Here is a 21615-nt window from a genome sequence, read left to right on the forward strand (position 1 = left end):
TTTGAAAAATTAATATGACTTTCATTTCAAAATTAGAATTTATAATAATATGCAAAGTTGTCCCCTCTTTTTTATTTTTTTTTATTGGCACTAGGTAGGTAGAATGTTAGCATGTGACGCAATTAAGTCTTGCATATTTCTCCATAAACTAGAATTTTAGAACTCTTTCTAAAATCTTAGAGGTACAATTACAAAATATAAACAGTCTACTTTGGTTAGGTCAAGAAAAATTTAACACCGAATCAAGCTCTTCAATTTTCACTACAAGAATTTTTATTTTTAGCGATTAAATTTTTAGTCGCCAAAAGTCAATTTTTGGTCACCGAAGGACTTTAGCGACTAAATTTTTTGGTCGCAACATTAGTAGCCGAAGAGTAGTCGGGAAAGCTAATTGGCGACTAAAATAATTTTAGTCACCAAATGTATTCATTTGCCGACTAAATATTTAGTCACCAAAAGGTAGGACATTAAATTAAATTAGACCCTTTTTGGCGACCAAACTTTTAGTCCCCTAAAGTCCCACCTTTTTGGTTACTAAAATTTTAGTCGGTAAAGAGTTCTTTTTTAGCTACTAAAAATTTAGTCGCCGAAAGTCTCCATCTTTGGCTACTAAATGTTTAGTCGGCAAAGAGTTCCTCTTTTGACTACTAAATATTTGGTCGTCTAAAGTTCTACATTTGTGGCTACTAAAATTTTAGTCGGCAAAAGTGTGTTTATAATTTAGTTTTTTTGTTTTTAGCTACGAAATATTTTAGTCGCCAATTGTTTGATTTTCTTTTGGCTACTAAAGTTTTAGTCACCAAATGTCTTTTTTTTTTTTTTTGGCTACTAAACTTTTAGTCGCTAAATGTCTTCTTTTTTTTTTTGCTACAAAACTTTTAGTCGCCAAATGTCTTTTTTTTTTGCTACAAAATTTTTGGTTGCCAAATGTCTTTTCTCAATTTTTTTTTAGCTACTAATTGTTTAGTTGCCAAAAACATGATATTATGTTTTATCGCGAAATTATAATTTCTCAACAACCTGTCTATATACAATGCAACCTGTAATACGTATAAAAACAAAATGATACATACTATCAATCATTCCACAATCTGCATCCATATACCAAAAATAAATAACATTAAATATCAAAGTCCATACAAATCAACTATTGTCCAAACTAAAATAATAATTCCATGCAAAATATATCATACAAAAATCAAAGCCCTCCGTATACAAAAAAATACATTTACTACCAAGCGAAATTACCATTTGGCATGGTGCAAATTACCATCGTAATCTGTACCACAACAAAAGGTTATATATGTACCACGACAAAATTTTTATGGACCATGACAAAACGTCCTATATATACGCTGACAAGTGGTATATATGTACCACGAAAGAAGGTGATCTATGTACCACGACAGTCATTATCTATTGATTGCCGAAAGTTTTCTGTATCAGAAATAATGAACTACACAAAAGCTGAGGACGACAAAAGTATTATATTAGTTCTACACAAAAGTGAAAATTCTTCTCCATACACCAATATGGATTATCCACAAGTTCACGCAACAAAGCCATCTACAAAGAAAAACAAAAAACGAAACATTAGAATTGGTTACAAAATATCAATTCAGTCAGCCATATGGAACATGTTCTAACATGCATTTAAGGTAGAACAATCGAGAAATGTCTTCTTGGAAATAAAAGAAAGTATATATATATGTATCATGCAATATTTATTCCAACCAACTGCACAAACAATGTAATATGTAATTTCTTCGTCCTATAAATACATAAAGGTAATTACTAGAATATGCAAATGTTATTTTAATAAATTTGTTACTTTTTTAACTAAGTGTTGCAAGTTTTTTGACTAAGTATAAGGCGTATTCGGGGGGTGTTATGGATTTTTGCCCCCGGAAAACCCTTTTTCGAGTAAGTTTAGGGCAAATTCGGCTCTAACTCCCAACTTACGGGTCCAAATTATGTTCTGTCAGTTCTTACAAGTTCTATTTGTCATGGGGGAACTGTTCGTGTGAGCCACACTGTGGTTCGGGGGTTGTTATGAATTTTCGCCCCCAGAAAGTCCTTTTTCGACTAAGTTTAGGGCGTATTCGGCTCTAATTCCCAACCTACGGGTCCAGATTACGTTCCGTCAGTTGTCACAAGTCCTATTTGTCATGGGGGAACTATTCGTGTGAGCCACACGGTGGTTTGGGGGTTGTTTTGAATTTTCGCTCCTGAAACGCCATTTTTCGACTACGTTTAGGGCGTATTCGGCTCTAACTCCCAACCTACAGGTCCGAATTACGTTCCGTAAGTTCTCACAAGTCCTATTTGTCATGGCAAAGCTATCTGTGTGAGCCACACGGTCGTTCGGGGGCTGTTTTGAATTTTCGCCCCCAAAACGCCCTTTTTCGACTAAGTTTAGAGCGTATTCGGCTCTAACTCCCAACCTACGGGTCCGAATTACGTTCCATCAGTTCCCACAAGTCCTATTTGTCATGGGGGAACTGTCCGTGTGAGCCACACGGTCGTTCAAGGGCTGTTTTGAATTTTCGGCCCTGGAAAGTCCTTTTTCGACTAAGTTTAGGGCGTATTCGGCCCTAACTCCGAACCTACGGGTTTGAATTATGTTCCGTCAGTTCTCACAAGTCCTATTTGTCATGGTGAAGCTATCTGTGCAAGCCGCACGGTCGTTCGGGGGCTGTTTTGAATTTTCGCCCCTGAAACGCCCTTTTTCGACTAAGTTTAGGGCGTATTCGGCTCTAACTCCCAATCTACGGACCCGAATTACGTTCCTTCAGTTCTCACAAGTCCTATTTTTCATGGGGAACTGTCCGTGTGAGCCATACGGTGGTTCGGGGGCTGTTATTAATTTTCACCCCAAGAAAGTCCTTTTTCGACTAAGTTTAGGGCGTATTCGGCTCTAACTACCAACCTACGGGTTTGGATCATGTTCTGTCAATTGTCACAAGTCCTATTTGTCATGGCGAAGCTATCTGTGCGAGCCACACAGTTGTTTGGAGGCTGTTTTGAATTTTTGCCCCCTGAAACGCCCTTTTTCTACTAAGTTTAGGGCATATTCGTCTCTAACTCCCAACCTACGGGTCTGAATTACGTTCTGTCAGTTCTCATAAGTTCTATTTGTCATGGCGAAGTTATCCGTGTGAGCCACACGGTCGTTCGGGAGCGGTTTTGAATTTTTGCCCCTGAAACGCCCTTTTTCGACTAAGTTTAGGGCGTATTCGGCTCTAACTCCCAACCTACGGATCCGAACTATGCTCCGTCAGTTCTCACAAGTCCTATTTATCATGGGGAACTGTCCGTGTGAGCCACACGGTGGTTCAGGGCTTGTTATGAATTTTCGCCCTCGGAAAGTCCTTTTTCGACTAAGTTTAGGGCGTATTCGGCTCTAACTCCCAACTTACGGGTTTGGGTTACGTTTCATCCATTGTCACAAGTCTTATTTATCATGGGGGAACTGTCTGTGTGTGCCACACGATTGTTCGGGGGTTGTTTGAATTTTCACCCCCTGAAACGCCATTTTTCGACTAAGTTTAGGGCGTATTCTGCTCTAACTCCCAACCTACGGGTCCGAATTACGTTCTGTCAGTTCTCACAAGTCCTATTTGTCATGGCGAAGCTATCCGTATGAGCTACACGGTCATTCAAGGGTGTAGACGTCCCCGAACGCCCCAGGAGGGTGAGCTCCCGTTCTGTTCATTTGGGGTCACTACAGCTCAGGACTCTCAAATTGTCACGGTTCTTAATCTGAACCAAAGAGTCCAAATCCGGCAAATTGTTTTGAAAAAAAACATATTTTTGAAAGAAGTGCCAAACATGGACTGCTTTGCCAGATACAGAGTCGCCACCTAAATATTTTATTTTGGGAAATTTAGGAAACCCTGACTCGTTGCCTAAGGCCACGTGTCTGTCATCACCAAAGTTGCCTCGGCTCGGGAACTTGGATACGATTGCGGAAGGTCACTTCGTGAGCACCCCCGCTCGCCCGATCAAAGATCGGCCTCTACTAACCATGATATCTATTTTTGAAAACTTTGTGTGTCCTTATTCCGGTTATTAGCCTAGGTTACTATGTGATGCACACAGCATATAAGTATAGACGGGGTCGCCCGAATTGGAACAAAACATTTCATGTTCGTTTGTTTTGAGAATGGTTTGCTACCCGCAGGTAGGCTTAAAATGCAGATTTTGCCACCTGCAGGTGGGCTTAGAAAAAGATGGTTTTGCTACTATCTAGTGGGCTAAAAACTCACAGTCAATGATTTGTTCCAATTTAAACAACCCAACCTTCACCCACAGGCATTCAGGCAGTTATATCACATAAGCATATAGCCTCATGGTAAGCATGCTATTCATGGCAGTCACTCACACGCATGCAAGGATGCTAAAGTATAAAACTCACCGGGTACTCCAAGCCAAAACAGAAACTCATTAGAAGTCATGCATGAATCCTAAGTATACAGAAATGCCTAATGCAACACATGCAAAAATGCAACTATAGCAGGCTCGGCTATTCTAAACATGGCATATGGAATGCAACAGCTAACACGTATTCAACTTTGAAATTGAAATACAATGCAGTTAGTATGATGCGCCGAGCCCGGTGCATGCAAAACAGATGAATGATGCAAACATGCTGTCATACTGTATGCTAATTGAAATATGCCCTAATCTAACCATCATAAGCAGGTAAATAAAAAGGAAGAAAGACGTGGGGTTGGAAGACATACATCACACTCACGCACACGCATACTTATTACAATTATGCCCTCGCACAGAGGGTCTGAATAAATAATACAGTCCCGAATAAAAGAATATTACAGTCCAAATAATGTAGTCCAAATAATATGCAAATTCCTAATTAATCAATAAATTAACTAAGAAAATAAATAAACTGGCATGCAAGCCAGGGACTGCCTTGACTCCGCTCCGGATGATGAATGATGCGTGCCCGGGTTGCCTTTGTGCGGAAATCCATGACGATGCCCCAATTAGCCTCTGTTTGCACCTATTCTTGAAATGCGCACCAAGCCTCGGAAGACCGTTGATTCTTGATTTGCTGCAACAGAGAGCAGGAAAGGGGCATAACAATGATTTTCACAGATATATGCATGCCTCGATCCTCATGCCACCAATCACGCATATCGATGCATGATGGCCGAGGGGTCGAATTGTGCAATTCAATATAGAATGAATGCGCATATAAACACAACAAGAACCTAACTCCATCATGGATAGTCCGGAGTGTCGGTGACTGGGAATTGAGACACGTTCCGTCACTCGGAGTACGAAACGCACCGCGTTTTCCGTGCCCGGGCTAACTCCTATCCCGGACACGATGCAATATGCATGACATGCATGAAATGCAACTAAGATACAATCCTGACATACACAATGTTATGGAATGGCATACACAATGCAATAAGGTAATACACAACCGAGCACACACAATGCTATGGATGAAATGGCATATGCAATGCAATAAGGTAATACACAACCCAGCATACACAATGCTATGGATGAAATGGCATACGCAATGCAATAATGGGCTTACACCAACATGAGAGAGCCTCAGCCACACTCACATAGGAGGCCATCAGATGAAAATGAGACAACTCGAAGTGCGTGCACGTGTGCACGCAAACCGAGGACCGACCCCTCAGGCACCGAAATGCCACTCTTATGAGACATGGCAAAGACATGGAAAATGATATGCAAACATGCAATTTTCAGTAGCAAAATGAGGGGCAAAACAACCCCGAAACGAGGCGAAATGACACCCGATGCATGGAATTTCTCCCGAAATGCAAAACTAGGTACATGAAATAGCTTACAGCTATACAAAGCATGCATAATTGGTATATGGAATGAAAATACAGAAGCAAGGCAGCCCAAAAATAAGCATTTTTACAGTTTAAAGCATGGCCAAACAGTAAGCACAAGTGGGACTAAATTAGCATACAAAAGTGGCTCCGCAAGGGAGGCAATGAAGCAAGTGGTAGATGCAAAGCCAAAACGGTAAAAGACCCTTCTATAACGCTGAAGAGAGACCAAAAACATGACTACTTACAGTTTATGGCATCCCCATAAACAATATACAAGTAGGGCCTAAAAGAGGTCAAAACACAAAGTATACAAAACATTCATCAAACAGCCGAAGACCCTTAATGAAACATGACAAGGGGGTCTAAATAAGACTGTTTTCAATTCTGTAAAATGACCAAAAATAGAAGCACAATGGGCTAATAAATCATGCAAAAATGGGGACCAAAGAGGGATATAATGACAAGTGTCACATGGAGGTCCCAAACAGTGATGAGCCCTTCTTCAAATGTTGAAGAAGGGCTCAAAATAAGCTTATCTACAGTTTACATCATGCTCCAAAACAGATCACACATAGGCTAAAAATACTATGCAAGATAGCGGTATATAAGGAGGATAATGAAGCAAGTGTAAGATAGGGACCTCAAATGCCAAAATTCCCTTAATGAAACATGAAATAGAGCTCAAATAAAGGGTACTTTCAGTTAGGGCCGGAGCTCAAAACAGCAATCATGCAAGGCTTATGTATTGAACAAAATATGAACCAAAAAGAGGGAAATGGGGCTTACCCTTGAAGACTTGACTTTGGTTGCTTCTTGGCTTGAGAAGTGGTGCCTCTTAGCTGCTGGAAAGCTCCCCAAGCTGTTGGAAATGGAAGTGGTGGAGTGGTGCTATGGTTTGATGAAGAAATGAGGTAGGGTTTTAGGATTTTTGAGCTTGGAGATGGAGATGGAGATGGAGAGGGATGTGCATGCAAGAGCTTAAGGGAAATTTTTTCCAACCCTTCTCTCAATGCTGGAGGACAGTAATATGGACCAAAGAGAGGGAGGGCATGGAGGGAAAGAGTGGGGGAAAAAAGGACCAACCTTCCCCCACAAGCTGTCCCTTGGATACAGATATTTTTGGGGGAAAACAGCTATACAGCTGTAAAGTACTCACCCTAAGGATTATGGCTGGCCAGTTTTTGAAGCTGCAGGTGGCCGGCCGACCAAGGTGAATTAGTGGCCGACCACCACAAATTGCTGTCCTCTCAGGTTCCCTCATCACAACCCTGTGGTTCAAAATTGCAAAATGTAAAACAGGAGAGAGAATAGGCCATTTTTAGGAGGGGTTCAAAAGGGTCAGGTGGAATTACTGGCCGGCCACCAACTTTTAGGGTCCTCCCATGTGTGTACATCACAAATATGTAGTTAAAAGTTCAAGAAAATGGCCTAAGAGTGTTCAACATTGGCTCGGAAGTGAGAAAAACGGGCGTCGGAGGGCGCCGGAGGATATATAACTGGTTTCTGAAATAATTGCTGGCCTTCCACCCTTCTACGGCCTTCCTGGGGATGAAACAGAGGTACCTTCCAAAAATGAACGGAAACCGATGCAAAACGAATGTTCGGGGGCCAGAACACGCAGTTCGGGGCCCCGAAAACTGCCCGTTAAACACCGAAAGTGGTATTCGATCACGAAGTGGGTCTCTCAGACCTCAGTGTCCCTCAAAAGGGAGAAAATAAGATGTATGCCAAAAATCAGAGCAAATGGAGATGGTTAAGCGGTCCCGAACCGAGGCATACGGCCTGACGGCTCCGAAAAACCGGAAATCAGACTCCAAACGGGCAAAATGGCCTACGACCACAAAACGTAGCCCACGGCCACTGAGAGATGGTCTACGGGACCTCTCCCTCCCCTCAGGAAAAGAAACAGAGAAAATCGAGTCTGGTTCGCAAACCGAGGCAAGGCACAGAAGAGGGTTCGGAAATCCGGAGGCAGGGCTCACGGTCGCGACTCTGCAACTTCTGGACGAGCACGATATGCAACATCAACGAGCGCTCAATCTGTGATGTCTGAGTCTTAAGGTCGGTCAAAAATGGGGTGTCTACAGTTGCCCCTCTTTGACAGAACTCGGAAGTCACAAGTGACGGAAGTGAATGTCAAAGCCCAGAGACGACCCATTTTTGACAAGGCCGAAGACTTAGACAAACATACAAAATAGCGAAGAAATGTGCCCGCAGGCAGGGGCAAAATGTAACTGACAATGCAAGAAGCCGAAGGTATCTCATGACCAGGCAAATGCAGCAAGCTGTAATGAAGTAAGTATTTGCAAATAGATGCAACAGTTTTAAGCGGGAAGGCAAATCAAACTACATTTCATGCAGTTATGGTGCAATCTTAGCGAGCATGTGTGATAGATACACAAAAGTGAAGAGAGTATGCTGGATACACTATGTGAATAAAGTGTGATTGATATACTAAGTGAAGCAAAGTACGATGGATATACAAAAAGTGAACGCAAAGTGTGATGGATGCACTAAGTGAACAGAGTGTGATTGATACACTAAATGAAGCAAAGTATGATGGATACAAAAAGTGAACGCAAAGTGTGATGGATGCACTAAGTGAACAGAGTGTGATTGATACACTGAAGGTGAACACAAAGTGTGATAGATGCACTATGTGAACAGAGTGTGATTGATACACTAAAAGCGAACACAAAGTGTGATAGATGCACTTAGTGAATAGAGTATGATAGATATACTGAAAATGAACACAAAGTGTGATAGATGCACAATGTGAGCAGAGTATGATTGATACACTAAATGAAGCAAAGTATGATGGATACAAAAAGTGAACGCAAAGTGTGATGGATGCACTAAGTGAACAGAGTGTGATTGATACACTGAAGGTGAACACAAAGTGTGATAGATGCACTATGTGAACAGAGTGTGATTGATACACTAAAAGCGAACACAAAGTGTGATAGATGCACTATGTGAACAGAGTGTGATTGATACACTGAAGGTGAACACAAAGTGTGATAGATGCACTTAGTGAATAGAGTATGATAGATATACTGAAAATGAACACAAAGTGTGATAGATGCACAATGTGAGCAGAGTATGATTGATACACTGAAGGTGAACACAAAGTGTGATAGATGCACTATGTGAACAGAGTATGATTGATATACTAAATGAATGAAGTGTGATTGATACACTAAATGAGAATGTATGTGATAGATACACAAAAGTGAATGAAGAAAGTGTGATAGATACACAAAACGAGAATGTATGTGATAGATACACAAAATGAAAAAAGTGTGATTGATACACAAAACGAGAATGTATGTGATAGATACACAAAAGTGAATGAAGAAAGTGTGATAGATACACTAAAGAAATGATCTTAAACCGAACTTCTTTGAATGAACCGTACATACAATATCGTGCGTGAATGAGAAAGAAACTTGATAGGTACAATGCAATACAATGCATGATGTTTAATGAACGCAATAAACAAGCGTAGCGGCGCTTTAGAAAGCACCTCATGAGGTGAGTGGCGGTGAACCGCTCTTCTCCGATAGGGATCTCCCCTTGTGCTGTTCAAACACTTACCTTCAACTCACAGTACAAAGGCTCTGAAATACTGACAAGAATTCTTCATGTAGAACACTTTGGACGCTGCCTTTCTTCCTGATCATATTCACAACTTTCCCTATTCTCCAACGGGGTGACAGACTAGGTTGGTTCGGTATCCGGAATTGAGGTGCATACACGCTATCTCAACCTATGGGGCTTCCATACATATTTCAAGCCGAGGACACGCCTCTGGGTATTTAAACCAGACTTTAGTCCTGGAAATCCCGAACCTTTACGTTCTAGGCATCAGCCATTCGAACTCTAGTTTCCACCGTCGCAGTTGGTCTCCTAGGAACTCATTGCAAACACGGCCAAGATGTCCCTGGCATGAAACGGTCCTCAAGGAGAGCACTTCTGATTGCCATCTTGGCTTGAAGCAGACTTGATCTTGAGCTTGAGGTAGAGGCACACTCATACTTCGGAGCATTGGCAAGACTTGAAGGGGTACACATGGAATGTAGTCTTGGAACTTACTGAAGTTGAAACAAGCTCAGATACCCGACATTTTCCTCTTTTGCTTTTGCTTTGCAGTCCGGAACCATATATAGCTTCAGATAGGTCCTAGTTCTACTATTCTCACATGACCTGGGTTGAATCCTGCGATTTTATGAAAGAACAAATTCTATTTTGTACAAATGTGGAGAACGGAACGGCACTCGGAGCACAAAACGATTTTATTTTTGAAATTGAGAGATAAGTTTTTAACCAAGTATTGAGCCTACGACTGAACACAGCAAAATGACTCAACAAGGAAATAAAAGGCACACAACCTAGACACATCGAGTAACACTCGAAACGACTCAAAACAAGAATTGAGATAAAATAAAAAGACACGACACTCAGACGTGCACAGGAAGCCTGTTTCACCGGGTAGTGTTTCCCACCCTTTCTCATTTGTGATTCTCACATCACTCGGTCTTCAAGCTCGGTTTTTCTCACAAAACCCTTTTCTCACTTTTCTCTCATCGTACATCTCTCTATTCTTTATTCTCTCATTTTTATCCCTCCCCAGGGTGGTTGATGGATAAACAAAAAGTTATGGGCTCTTGCCCCTAGCACTCAGCTAGATTCTCTTTCTTCTGCTCACAACAGTGAGTTTCTCCCGCAGAGGGGTTGTGCCACAACTGGGTGTGTAGCAAATCTGCAGCTAACATCTGTCGATGGTGCTCTGCTGGCGAGTTTGGACGTGATCAGATGTGTCCAGACAAGAGAGTGGAATATCTTGATGCATTCCGGTTTGTGCTTCGCACTTGGCTTGATACCTTGTTGCTTGGAGGGTAAGAGAGTTTTCAGCCATTTTGCTGTTAACTTCGGTTGTGCCCTATTCTGGCAAGTAGAGTGCCCTTCTTGGCAAGTAAGTTGACAATGGGAAAGAATGGAAGCCTGACTCAACTGTGCTCCCTAGTTCATCATTTTGACCATTTTTGTTTTAGTTTTCTCCTAAAAAAATTTGACCAAAATGAGAGTTAGATTAACATGCTTGTTCAATTTTCTGATTTAAAATCATGCAAGTCAGGCCATGAGCACTAAAAATTTTCCTTTTTTGGGTCCAAAGAAATGGTCCAGTTTTTGGAAAAGATGGAACAATTTTCCAGAAAATTAGTCAACCTCAGTAAAAATTCTCAAAAACTATTTTTGCAAACGGCCGATGTTCAACAAGGGCGGAACTTACTCTTGAGACGTATAACCTCGGATCTGGATGAAAATTTCCCCCTTGCTCGAAGAGAGCTGCATGGCAACGGAAAGTTGCCCCTTGTCTGAAGGACACTGCATGGCAATGGAAAGTTGTCCCTTTGTTTGAAATGACACTGCGGCGTTTTGAATGGCAACGGAAAGTTGCCCCTTGTTTGGATAGCACCGTAGCGCATTGAATGGCAACGGAAAGTTACCCCTTGTTTGAATGACACCGCGGTGCATTGAATGGCAACGGAAAGCTGCCCCTTGTCTGAATGGCACCGTAGTGTATTGTAGTCAGTCCTCAGAGTGATGATTGCAACCGAACTCTCGAATATAGAGAAGGCAAAGATTATCAGAACCATTACATGGACATGATTGAGTTTGAAGTGTTTTACGGCTGGACTTCAGAATGAAGTTGCCTACGTATCCCAAAGATGGGAATCAAGCCTCAAGTAGTTCGGGGTTAAGGTACACTCGGGTATTAACCTCTCCTTTTTAGGCTCTAACTTTTGCCAAGGCGCCCGTTGCAGGTTTTCGACCTTGCGAGCTTTGTTTTTCTTTTCTTTTTCATTTCTTTTCTTCTCTTTTTTTTTGCTTCTTTTTTTTGCTTTTTGTATATAACTTTTCTTGTTCTAACTTTTGCCTGGGTTGCCCTTTCCGGGTTTTCGGCCCAGCGAGCCTCTCAAAGGGTAAAAGTGTAACGAGTCCATGCCAAATGGTTTTGAGATCCTGAAATTATCTGAATCCAGGAGAATGGCTGTTGTTCTAGCTTCGCAAGCTTCTTTTGATGACATCTGATCTCCTTGATCTGACTTTCTTGCCTCTTGTTCGAGGGCTGCTTTGAATCTGGCCACGCAGGCCTCACATCGTAGTTGATCGTTGAACCTTCTGAATTCAAGTTCAAGGTTTGGAAGCGAAGGGGTTGAGTCTCGAGGCTGAGAGCGATCCTAGGCTGCACAATCTCAGGAGTGATTCCACACAGGTCTTCGCAAGGCCGCGCAAAACATTTTGTTTTTTTGAAAATTTTTTAAGAAAACGACAAATCGCTCGCGCTGAAGGTAGTGTGAAACCAGTCTGGATCAAGCCAGGGTCCTTCTCAGTACTCACGCTAACAAGCATGATTTCATTCATTAAGGGCTTAGCACGCCTCTCTTTCTCTCAATTTGATCAAAGTTTTGCAAATCCCGAGGAATTCATCCCTCTTTGTTTTCACCGCAGTGCTCAAAAAGTTTTGAAAAACTTAGGTCGATACAATAATTTCAAGGCACAGAAAAGACAGAGTTCTTTAGTCAAATACTACCGTCTCATTCAGAACTTCCGGCATAACTGGCACAAGGCAGAAGCAAATGCGAGAGCATGAAGATCACTGCTGTTTTATTCAAATATGTTGGCAAAACGAAAAGACAAACACAAAACAAAATGGTGACGCCCGAGGTAACACCCCCCGGAATCACCCGATTCCTATACAACAGGACTGACTCGATACAACAAGACAAACCCAAAACAAAAAGAGACTGACTCAAAATAAAAGACAGACTCAAAACAAAACAACAAGATTGACCCAATGCCCAAGTCAGAAAATACAAATACTATCATTCACAAATGCTCGAAATAGCGCGTGCCATACGCCATATCAGGAGTAAACTGAGCGCCGTCCGCAGGTGGTTCACCCCTTGATCACATCACATTATCCCCACAAGTTCATTGATCAAGCGCCGATGGACTTTGCAAGACCCGGTGCGACAATGACCCCGTTGTCAAACAGATCTTGTACATCATGGCGCAGACGAAAGCAACTGTCGGTGTCATGACCGGTTTGTTGATGGTAGGTGCAGTATTTAGTCTGATCATGCTTTGCAGGGATAGGATCGGGTAGGGGCCGTTGTTCCAATGGTTTCAGATGTCTTTTCCGGATTAAGACCTCTAGGGCCTTTGACAAAGGCATATGAAGTGGGGTGAAAACCCTCTTGACTCGAGGTGGGTACTTGGTTCCTTGTGGGCTACTTCCGGATGCACCGGTGAATGGGGTAGCTGTTTTTGATACGGTGGTAGTAACCATGCCCACATCAGAAGATCTTGCAGCTGCATCACCACTAGTGGTCACATTCGAACTGCGGGAAAACGCCCTCCTGGGCTGCTCCTTCTCCTGGTCAAAAAGGCCCTGCTTCATAGCGTCCTCGATCTGTACTCCCATCTCATGCAAATCTGAAAAGGTAGGGAAGGGGAGCACGATCATTTTCTGCATTAGCTTGGGCTGGAGATTGCGCACAATCATCCGAATTTGATCTTTGTCAGTGGGCCTAAGGGTCATCATTGAAGCCTTGGCCCTCCAGCGGGCTACGAATTCTGAGAAGCTCTCCTTCGGCTCCTGCTTCATCGTCTCAAGATCACTGGTCGTAATCTCGATTTGGGTATTGTATGAATATTGTGCGACGAAGGCCTCGGCCATCTCCTCCCAGCTTTGTTTCACTGAATCCTCCAATTTGGCATACCAGGTGACCGCAATACCCGACAGGGTCCGGCCAAAAAGGGAGAGCTTCTGTAATCTTGTCAAGCCCATCGGGCGCAAAACATCTGAAAACAAGCTCAGGTGGACCATGGGATCTCCTGACCCATCAAAACGGTCGATGTGAGGCATTTTGAACCTATCCGACAGAGTTACAGCTGCGTCGGTGTACCTGTCCTCAATGCCCGGGATGGACTTTACCCCCTGGGATTTCTTGGACAGCTTTTCAAGCTTGCTCAACTTCAACGCTGTGGGGTAGACCTCGAACTCGAAGGGAGAGTTCGGTAGATTGGTAGGTGTTTTGGATAGTTGAGGTAAAATTGGGGGCGGAGCCGGCCCGCCTGGAATGTTCGTATCATCCTGGACGTTTGGCGTCTCCCCAGGTGTTGGAGCTCCTGCTGGGGAAGGAACTTGTTGTGAAGCGGACGCGCCGCTTTGCTGTTGCAGCTTGATGATGAGCTCGGCCTGCTGAGCCATGATCGCAGCCTGCTGTTTGGCAAATTCCTCCTGACGGGCAGCATCCTGCTGCATGAGTTTCATACTTTCTTGCATTTGGCGCATCATTGCCTCCATCCCTGACGTGTTCTGCTGATCCATCTGACTAATTGGTATCTATCCTTGCAGTAGAAACTGAGACCTCAGCCTGACTGTTCACTGGTGGGGTAGATAAGGGCCACTGACCTGGTAACTGCTGAACCGGTGATTTGTGCCCAACTAGCCCTTTTTACCCTGCCTCTAGCAAAGGAACACTGATTGCCCTTGAACTGAATCTCTGACCTGACAAAGTCTATCAGCACAAGTTCGATGAACCTCAGGGGATATCGGAGCCTTCTGAAGCTATGGTTCCCAGGCTATCCCTAGCAAAAGAGAAAACAGACAGTATCTCAGCCTGATTCGATCTGAACAGATACGAGCATAGTTGAATGAGTGCGCCCTCTACTGAATTCTGCCCCAAAATTTAGCCTCAGAATCTGAGTCTGATACCCACAGGTAACTGATTCTCAAATACTGACCGATGCCCGCAGGCCTGATACCCATAATACTGAACTAACGCCCGCAGGTCTGATGCCCAAACCCTGTAAACTGATACGTGCATTCGTATGGAGACGCACCCCAAAAAGCACATAACAAGTAAGTGAGAGCCAAAACACCCCTATGTTGGGGTAGGGTTTCCCTATACTATTTTGTCAGGAGCTAGGGTTTCACTACGCGCGCAGTGGTTTTCAAACAACCTATAAACGGGTAAGCAACTGTAGACGTCCCCGAACGCCCCGGGAGGAACGAGCTCCCGTTCTGTTCGATATTGGGGTCACTACAGCTCAGGACTCTCAAATTTGTCACGGTTCTAAGTCTGAACCAAAGAGTCCAAATCCGGCAAATCGTTTTGAGAAAAACAGATTTTTGAAAGAAGTGCCAAACATGGACTGCTTTGCCAGATACAGAGTCGCCACCTAAATATTTTTTAATGGGAAATTTAGGAAACCCTGACTCGGTGCCAAAGGCCACGTGTCCGTCATCACCAAAGTTGCCTCGGCTCGGGAACTTGGGTACGATTGGGGAAGGTCACTTCGTGAGCACCCCCGCTCGCCCGATCAAAGATCGGCCTCTACTAACCGTGATATCTATTTTTGAAAACTTTGTGTGTTCTTATTCCGGTTATTAGCCTAGGTTACTATGTGATGCACACAGCATATAAGTATAGACTGGGTCGCCCGAATTGGAACAAAACATTTCATGCTTGTTTATTTGAAAGATGGTTTGCTACTCGCAAGTAGGCTTAAAATGCAGATTTTGCCACCCTCGGGTGGGCTTAGAAAATATGATTTTGCCACTATCTAGTGGGCTTAAAACAAACATTTGATGAATTATTCCAATTCAAATAACCCAACCTTCACCCACAGGCATTCAGACAGTTATATCACATAAGCATATTGCCTCATAGTAAGCATGCTATCATGGCATTCACTCACACGCATGCAAGGATGCTAAAGCATAAAACTTACCAGGTACTCGAAGCCGAAATAGAAACTACATTAGAAATCATGCATGAATCCTAAGTATACAGAGATGCCTAATGCAACACATGCAAGAATGCAAACTATAGCAGGCTCGGCTATTCTAAACATGGCATATGGAATGCTGCAGCTAACATGTATTCAATTTGGAATTGAAAATACAATGCAGTTAGTATGGTGCGCCGAGCCCGGTGCATGCAAAACAGATGAATGAATGCAAACATGCTATCATACTGTATGCTAATTGAAATATGCCCTAATCTAAACACCATAAGCGGATAAATAAAAGGGAGAAAGACGTGGGGTTGGAAGACATACAATACACACACGCACACTTATTACAGTTGTGCCCTCGCGTAGAGGGTCCGAATAAATATACAGTCCCGAATAAAAGAATAGTACAATCCAAATATTACAGTCCGAATAATATACAAATTCCTAATTAATTAACAAATTAACTAAGAAAACTGTAAAAATGGCGTGCAAGCCAGGGACTGCCTTGCTTCTGATGAATGATGCATGTCTGGGCTGCCTTGCGCAGAAATCCACCGGGATGCCCCAATTAGCCTCTGTTTTGTGATTTTTCTTGGGAAGCGTGCCAAACTCCGAAAAGTTACTGATTCTTCATTTTGCTGCAACAGAGAGCAGGAAAGGGGCATAGCAATGTATTTTCACAAATATATGCATGCCTTGATCCTCGTGCCACCAATCACGCATATCGAGGTATGATGGCCGAGGAGTCGAATTGCACAATTTAATATGGGATGAATGCACATGAAAACACAACAAGACCTAACCCCATCATGAATGATCCGGAGTGTCGGTGACTGGGGAATTGAGACACATTCCGTCACTCGGAGTACGAAATGCACCTCGTTTCCCGTGCCCGGGCTAACTCCTATCCCGAACGCGATGCAATATGCATGACATACATGAATGCAACTAAGATACAGCCTAGTATGCACAATGCTATGAAAATGAGATGTCTCGAAATGCGTGCACACGGGCACGCAAACCGAGAAAATGCATAAATGCGATCTAAGATACAACCTAGTATGTACTATGTTGTAAAAATGAGATACCTCAAAATGCGTGCACACGGGCACGCAAACCGAGAAAATGACATACACAATGCAAATGACTAAAATGGCATATAGAATGCAACATGGACTTATACTAACATGAGAGAGCCTCAGCCACACTCACATAAGAGGCTGATGGATGAAAATGAAGCGCCTCGAAATGCGTGCACACGGGCACGCAAACCGAGGCAATGGCATACGCAATGCAATATGGCTAAAATGACATATAGAATGCCACATGGACTTACACTAACATGAGAGAGCCTCAGCCACACTCACATAAGAGGCCGATGGATGAAAATGAAGTGCCTCGAAATGCGTGCACACGGGTACGCAAATCGAGGCAATGGCATACGCAATGCAATATGGCTAAAATGACATATAGAATGCCACATGGACTTACACTAACATGAGAGAGCCTCAGCCACACTCACATAAGAGGCCGATGGATGAAAATGAAGTGCCTCGAAATGCGTGCACACGGGCACGCAAATCGAGACAATGGCATACGCAATGCAATATGGCTAAAATGACATATAGAATGCCACATGGACTTACACTAACATGAGAGAGCCTCAGCCACACTCACATAAGAGGCCGATGGATGAAAATAAAGTGCCTCGAAATGCGTGCACACGGGCACGCAAACCGAGGCAATGACATACGCAATGCAATATGGCTAAAATGACATATAGAATGCCACATGGACTTACACTAACACGAGAGAGCCTCAGCCACACTCGCATAAGAGGCTGATGGATGAAAATGAAGTGCCTCGAAATGCGTGCACACGGGCACGCAAACCGAGACAATGGCATATGCAATGCAATAGCATGGAAATAATATGAAAACATGCTAATGGATTTTCAGCAATGAAATGTGGGGGAAAACAGCCCCGAAATGAGGTGAAAACACACCCGATGCATGGAATCTCTCCCGAAATGCAAATTAGGCGCATAGAATGAACTACAGCTATACAAAGCATGCATAATTGGTACACGAGATGAAAATACAGAAGCAAGGCAGCCTCAAAATAAGCATTTTTACAGTACAAATCATAGTCAAACAGCAAGCAAAGATAGGGCAACAATGGCATGCAAAAATGGCCCTAAACATGAGATTATGAAGCAACTCACAGCTGCTAACTCCAAATAGGTTAGAGCCCTTCAACAACATTGAAGAGGGGCCAAAAATAAGCCACTTTACAGAACTGTAAAAACCCTAAAAATAAACATAGATATGGCTAAGCTCTTATGCAAGAAAAAGGGCCAAAAGGTGGCCAAAGAGGCAAGTGATATATGCAAAGCCCAAACTGAAAAATTCCCTTCTACAACATTGAAGAGGGACCAAAAATATGCATATTTACAGAACTGTAAAAACCCCAAAACAGTATACAAACATGCTAGAAATGCAATGCAAAATGAGGCTCAAAAGTGGCTATAACACAAAGTATACAAAATATTCATCAAAAAGCCAAAGACCCTTAATGAAACATGAATAATGGGCCAAAATAAGACTATTTTTAGTACTATAAAAAGGCCAAAAACCGAAGCATAATAGGCTGCCAAAGCATGCAAGAAAATAGCATTCAAGGAAGATATTGAAGCAAGTGCAAGATGGGGGCTTCAAACAGGGTTGAGCCCTTAAGAAAAAGTGAAAAAGAGCTCAAAAGAAGGCCACTTTCAGTTAGGGCCGGAGCTCAAAGAAAAAATCATGTATGGCTAAGAAGTGTTGCACAATTAAGCTCAAAAGAGGGGAAGTATGACTTACCTTTGAAGACAAGTCTTGGATGCTTCTTGGCTTGAGTTTGCAGCACCCTTAGGCCTTGGAGAACACCTTCAAACTTCTGGAATGGAGGATGGAAGGGTGGGGATTGGTGGTGTAGAAGAAATGGTGGTGTTGGACTTGGAGGTTTTCAAGGAAATGAGAGAGATGGAGGAGGATTTTTGCATGCAAGCTTGAAGATGATTTTTTCTAACCCCCAATACCAATGCTTGCAGCTGGTTATAAGGACCAAAAGGAGGGGGAGCATGGAAGGAAAGGGTGGGGGAAAAAGGACCAAGGCTTTCCCCCACAAAATATCCCCCGGATTGAGATATTTTCTGGGGGAAACAGCTATACAGCTGTAAAGTGCCACTCGCAAGGAACATGGCCGGCCACCTTTTGGACTTGCAGGTGGCCGGCCGGCCGGCCACCTACCCTACCCGGCCGGCTAGGGGTCAAAAAGGTCAACTTGCTTTAGTGGCCGGCCACCACAAAAAGGTGGCCTCCCAGGTCTCCTCTTCACAACCCTGTGGTTCGAATTTGGAAACTCTAAAACAGGAGAGAGAACAAGCCACTTTTAGGAGGGGTTCAAAAGGTTCAATTGGAGTTTCTGGCCGGCCACCAACTTTTAGGGTCCTCCCATGTGTGTACAACACAAATATGTAGTTTGGGGTTGAAGAAAGTGGCCCCAAGGTGTTCAACATTGGCTCGGAAGTGAGAAAACGGGTGTCAGAGGGCGAAAATGGAATATAACTGGTTGCCAAGATAATTGCTGGCCTCCCACCCTCCAGTGACCTTCCTGGTGATGAAACAGAGGCACCTGCCAAAAATGAACGAAAACCAATGCAAAACGAATGCTCGGGGGCCAAAACACGCAGTTCGGGGTCCCGAAAAAGGGCTGCCAAGCACCGAAAGTGGCGTTCGGCCACGAAGTGGGTTTCTCAGACCCCAGTGTCCCTTGAAAGGGAGAAAATAAGATGTATGCCAAAAATCAGAACAAACGGAGATGGTTAGGCGGTCCCGAACCGAGGCACACGACCAACGGTCCCGAAAAACCGGAAACCGGGCTCCGAAATGGGCAAAATGGCCTACGACCACCAAATGTAGCCCACGGCCACTGAGAGACGATCTACAGGACCTCTCCCTCCCCTCAGGAAAAGAAACAGAGAAAACCGAGCCTGGTTCGCAAACCGAGGCAAGGCACAGAAGAGGGTTCGGAAGTCCGGAGGCAGGGCTCACGGCCGCGACTCTGAAACTTCTGAACGAGCACATTATGCAACATCACCAAGCGCTCAATCGGTGACGTCTGAGTCTTAAGGTTGGTCAAAAATGGGGTGTCTACAGTTGCCCCTCTTTGACAAACTCGGAAGTCACAAGTGACGGGAGTGAATGTCAAAGCCCAGAGACGACCCATTTTTGACAAGGCCGAAGACTTAGACAAAGCAGACAAGATAGACAAAGATGTGCCCGCAGGCATGCCCGCAGGCAGGGGCAAAATGCAAATGATATGCAAGAAGATTTTGAAGATTGGACTTATACGCTACGCGAGGCCGGTTTTGAAAGTTGGACTTATACGCTACGCGAAGCCGGTTATCACTCATGATCATGCAAAGAGAGTTGTAATGAAGCAATTATGCGAAATAAATGCAACATTTTAAGCGAATGCTAGGCAAGCAAGTAAACTCGAGCCAAACTACACCTCGTGCAGAAAGGATGTAAGAAAATTATGGAATTCTCACTGCAAATACAGTGTGCATGTGTGATAGATACACAGAGCGAACATGTGATTGATACACAAAAAGGTGAGCACAAAGTGTGATAAATGAACTAAGTGAGCAAAACGAGTGTGTGATAGATACACTATTTGAGCAAAGTGTAATTGATATACAAAGGGTGAAGCGAGCAAGGTGTGATGGATACACTAAAGGTGAACACAAAGTGTGACAGATGCACTTAGTGAACAAAGTATGATTGATATACTAAATGTGAACACGAAGTGTGATAGATGCACTTAGTGAACAAAGTATGATTGATATACTAAAAGGGAACACAAAGTGTGATAGATGCACAATGTGAGCAAAGTATGATTGATATACTAAATGTGAACACGAAGTGTGATAGATGCACTTAGTGAACAGAGTATGATTGATATACTAAATGTGAACACAAACTGTGATAGATGCACTTAGTGAACAGAGTATGATTGATATACTAAATGTGAACACAAAGTGTGATAGATGCACAATGTGAGCAAAGTATGATTGATATACTGAATGTGAACATGAAGTGTGATAGATGCACTTAGTGAACAGAGTATGATTGATATACTAAATGTGAACACAAAGTGTGATAGATGCACAATGTGAGCAAAGTATGATTGATATACTAAATGTGAACACAAAGTGCGATAGATGCACAATGTGAGCAAAGTATGATTGATATACTGAAAGTGAACACAAAGTGTGATAGATGCACAATGTGAGCAAAGTATGATTGATATACTAAAAGGGAACACAAAGTGTGATAGATGCACAATGTGAGCAAAGTATGATTGATATACTAAATGTGAACACAAAGTGTGATAGATGCACAATGTGAGCAAAGTATGATTGATATACTAAATGTGAACACGAAGTGTGATAGATGCACTTAGTGAACAGAGTATGATTGATATACTAAATGTGAACACAAAGTGTGATAGATTCACAATGTGAGCAAAGTATGATTGATATACTAAAAGGGAACACGAAGTGTGATAGATGCACTTAGTGAACATAGTATGATTGATACACTAAATGTGAACACAAAGTGTGATAGATGCACTTAGTGAACAGAGTATGATTGATATACTAAATGTGAACACGAAGTGTGATAGATGCACTTAGTGAACAAAGTATGATTGATATACTAAATATGAACACGAAGTGTGATAGATGCACTTAGTGAACAAAGTATGATTGATATACTAAATGTGAACACGAAGTGTGATAGATGCACTTAGTGAACAGAGTATGATTGATATACTGAAAATTAACACAAAGTGTGATAGATGCACTTGGTGAACAGAGTATGATTGATATACTAAACGAATGAAGTGTGATTGATACACT

At 42.9% G+C, this 21615-nt stretch overlaps 1 long non-coding RNA gene across 1 annotated transcript in view; it reads right to left on the reverse strand.

Annotated features, from left to right (window-relative positions):
• Positions 1-1062: 1062 nt before the first annotated feature.
• LOC145820941 (uncharacterized) overlaps positions 1063-21615 on the reverse strand; it is a 30672-nt gene continuing 10119 nt past the window's right edge. Inside the window, exon 3 of the long non-coding RNA XR_014362985.1 lies at positions 1063-1566. This is a non-coding gene — a long non-coding RNA (uncharacterized LOC145820941). The remainder of the gene's footprint in view (positions 1567-21615) is intronic.

This window comes from Camellia sinensis, chromosome 3 (assembly GCF_055761805.1).
Source record: "Camellia sinensis isolate YWXY chromosome 3, ASM5576180v1, whole genome shotgun sequence".
Taxonomy (NCBI): domain Eukaryota; kingdom Viridiplantae; phylum Streptophyta; class Magnoliopsida; order Ericales; family Theaceae; genus Camellia; species Camellia sinensis.